Genomic DNA, 4018 nt, shown 5'->3' on the forward strand with positions numbered 1-4018 from the left:
AAAGGCCCGTTACTCTACAACGAGAGACTAAGGGTATTCTATTATTAATATTCCAGTAGTCATGTCCCTATTATGGGCAATCATAGCCTTGTGGTACCGCTCCAGCCTGCCACGCAGGGTCCTGTTTTCGAGCCAGGCTGTAGGATGTTTGTATGTTTTATGAAAGTGCGCGTTCTTATGCGCTAATCTCGTATCAATATACCTCTGTGTTGTACAGTTAGGTTCTGTGAAATGCTGTATAGTGGTTATGTGGGCTTGATGATCAAGGCTTTGACTGGTCTAGACCCCGTTGCGCACCATCGTGAGACGATGGGTATTCGATTACTTGGTACTCGAACGCAAGGGTCCCGGATTCGAGCCTGGCTTCAGGTTTGTATTTTCTAAGAAAGTGCTTGTTCATTATGCAATATATTCATATTCCTCCGTCTTGTACAGCTAGGTTTGGTAAAATGTTATCTGCTGGTTGTATGATCCTGATGGAATTTGACCAGCCTACAACCCGTTTATTACCAGCAAGACGAATGGTATTCGATTACTCATAATCGAATAGTCAATTCCCTATCGGGGCGATCAAAGACTAGCAGTAGCGCTTCCGCCGGCCAAACAGGGGTTCTAGGTTGAACCTGACCATCGGATGTTTGTAATCTTTATGAAAGTGCGCTTTCTTGTGCACTATATTCGTATTCATATAACTACGTGTTGTATAGTTAGGTTCTGTAAAATGCTATCTGCTGGTTCTGTGAGCTTGATGGGATTTGACCGTTCTAGACTCCGTTGCTCACCAACGTTAGACGATGGGTATTCGATTACATATTATTCGCATTGTCATTTCGCTTCTAGAGGTGAGCATAACCAAGCGGTAGAACTCCCGCTTGCCGTTCAGGGGTCACGGGTTCGAGCCTTAATCTTGGAACTTTCTGTTCTGTAAAAGTGCGCTTTCATATGCGCTATATTTGTATTCATATACCTCCGTGACGTGCATTTAGGTTCTGTAAAATGCTATCTGGTTTGTTGTTTGAGCCTGATAGGATTCGTTCGGTCTAGACCGCGTTGCTCATCAACGTAAAAGGAAGGGCATTCGATTACTTAGCTTTCGAACAGTCATTTCAGTGTGATCATAGCTTTGCGGTAGTGTTTCCACGTGCCACGCAGAGGTCCTGAGTTCGAGTGGTTGCATGTTTTATGAATGTGCGCGTTCCTATGCACAATATTCATATTTATATACCTCCGTGTTGTACAGTTAGGTACTATAAAATGCTATCTGCTAGTGGTTTGGGCCTGATGGCATTTGACCGGTTAGACCCCGTTGTTCACCAATGTGACGCGAAGGGTATTCTATTACTTATATTCGAATAGTCATTTCCCTATAGTGGGTGATCATAGCTTAGCATTAGCGCCCTCGCCTGCAACACAAGGATCCCGGGATCGAAACTGGCTGTTGCAGGTTTGTGTGTTCTATGAAAATGCGCGTTCTTATCCACTATATTCGTATTCATATACCTGCATGTTGTACAGTTAGTTCTGTAAAGTGCTATGTGCCGGTGGTGTAAGCCTGATTGCATTTAAGCGGTCTAGCCCCGTTGTTCACCAACGAAGGCTATTCCATCATTTAGTATTGGAATAGTCATTTCTTCATTAGGAGTGCTTCCGCCTGCCACGCAGGGGTCCCCGATTCAAACCTGATTGTTGGAGGTTTTTATCATCCATGAAAGTGCGCGTTCATATGCACATAACCCCGTGTTCTAGAGTTACGTTCTGTTAAATGCTATCTGCTGGTTGTGTGAGAATGACGGGGTATGACCGGTCTAGATCTCGTACGGGCTTGTTAATGTGAGACGAAAGTTATTCTTTTACCTAATATTCAAACAGTCATTTTCCTATTTGGGGTGATCATAACCTATCGGTTGCGCTCCCGCCTGCCAAACAGACGTCCCGGGTTCGAGACCGGCTGCTGGAGGTTTTTCTGTTTTATGAATGTGCGCTTTCATGAGCACTACATTCGTATTCATATCTGCTAGTTGCGTGAGCCTTATGGCATTTGATCGGTCTAGACCCCGTTGCTTACCAACGTCAGACTAAGGGTATTCGATTACTTAGCATTCGAAGAGTTATTTCAATATTAGGGGTAATCTTAGCCTTGCGGTAACGCTCCCGCCTACCACGTCGAGGTCCCGGGTTCGAGCCTGGTTGTTGTAGGATTGTATGTTCCATGAAAGTGCGCGTTCATATGCACTACATTCTTATTCATGTACCTCGATGTTTTACAGTTAGGCTATGTGAAATGCCATCAGCTGGTTGTGTGAGCCTGATTGCATTTCATCGGTCTAAACCCCGTTCCTTACCAACGTGAGACGAAGGTTATTCGATTACTTAGTATTCAATAGTCTCTTCACCATTAGGGGTGATCACAGCCTAGCGGTAGCGCTCCCGCTTGACACGAAGGAGTCTCGGGTTCGAGCCTGGCTGTTGGAGGTTTCTGTGTTCTATGTAAGTCGCATTCATATGCACTATATTCATAATTCACAATGTCCGCCCACATTCATTCCCATCGCCACCACGCCACACATGGAATAACATCCCCCTCCCCCCTCATGTGTGCGAGGTAGCGCTAGGAAAAGACAACAAAGGCCCAATTCGTTCACACTCAGTCTCTAGCTGTCATGCAATAATGCCCGAAACCAGAGCTCCCTTTCCACATCCAGGCCCCACACTACTTTCCATGGTTTACCCCAGACGCTTTACATGCCCTGATCCATTGACAGCACGTCGACCTCGGTATACCACATCGATCCAATTCACTCTATTCCTTGCCCGCCTTTCACCCTCCTGCATGTTCAGGCCCCGATCACTCAAAATCTTTTTCACTCCATCTTTCCACCTCCAATTTGGTCTCCCACTTCTCCTCGTTCCCTCCACCTCCGACACATATATCCTCTTGGTCAATCTTTCCTCACTCATTCTCTTCAAGTGCCCAAACCATTTCAAAACACCCTCTTCTGCTCTCTCAACCACGCTCTTTTTATTTCCAAACATCTCTCTTACCCTTACATTACTTACTCGATCAAACCACCTCACACCACATATTTTCCTCAAACATCTCATTTCCAGCACATCCACCCTCCTGCGCACAACTCTATCCATAGCCCACGCCTCGCAACCATACAACATTGTTGGAACCACTATTCCTTCAAACATACCCATTTTTGCTTTCTGAGATAATGTTCTCGGCTTCGAAACATTCTTCAAGGCTCCCAGGATTTACGTCCCCTCTCCCACCCTATGATTCACTTCCGCTTCCATAGTTCGATCCGCTGCCAGATACACTCCCAGAAATCTAAAACACTTTACTTCCTCCAGTTTTTCTCCATTCAAACTTACCTCCCAATTGACTTGACCCTCAACCCTACTGTACCTAATAACCTTGCTCTTATTCACATTTACCCTTAACTTTCTTCTTTCACACACTTTACCAAACTCAGTCACCAGCTTCTGCAGTTTCTCACATGAATCAGCCACCAGCGCTGTATCATCAGCGAACAACAATTGACTCACTTCCCAAGCTCTCTCATCCACAACAGACTGCATACTTGCCCCTCTTTCCAAAACTCTTGCATTCACCTCCCTAACAACCCCATCCATAAACAAGTTAAACAACCATGGAGACATCACACACACCTACCGCAAACCTACATTCACTGAGAACATGCAGGAGGGTGTAAGGCGGGCAAGGAATAGAGTGAATTGGATCGATGTGGTATACCGGGGTTGACGTGCTGTCAGTGGATTGAATCAGGGCATGTGAAGCGTCTGGGGTAAACCATAGAAAGTTGTGTGGGGCCTGGATGAGGAAAGGGAGCTGTGGTTTCCGGCATTATTACATGACAGCTAGAGACTGAGTGCGAACGAATTGGGCCTTTATTGTCTTTTCCTAGTGCTACCTCGCACACATGAAGGGGGAGGGGAATGGTATTCCATGTGTGGCGAGGTGGCGATAGGAATGAATAAAGGCAGACAGTGT

The sequence above is a fragment of the Panulirus ornatus genome, chromosome 70 (genome assembly GCF_036320965.1).
Source record: "Panulirus ornatus isolate Po-2019 chromosome 70, ASM3632096v1, whole genome shotgun sequence".
Lineage (NCBI taxonomy): Eukaryota > Metazoa > Arthropoda > Malacostraca > Decapoda > Palinuridae > Panulirus > Panulirus ornatus.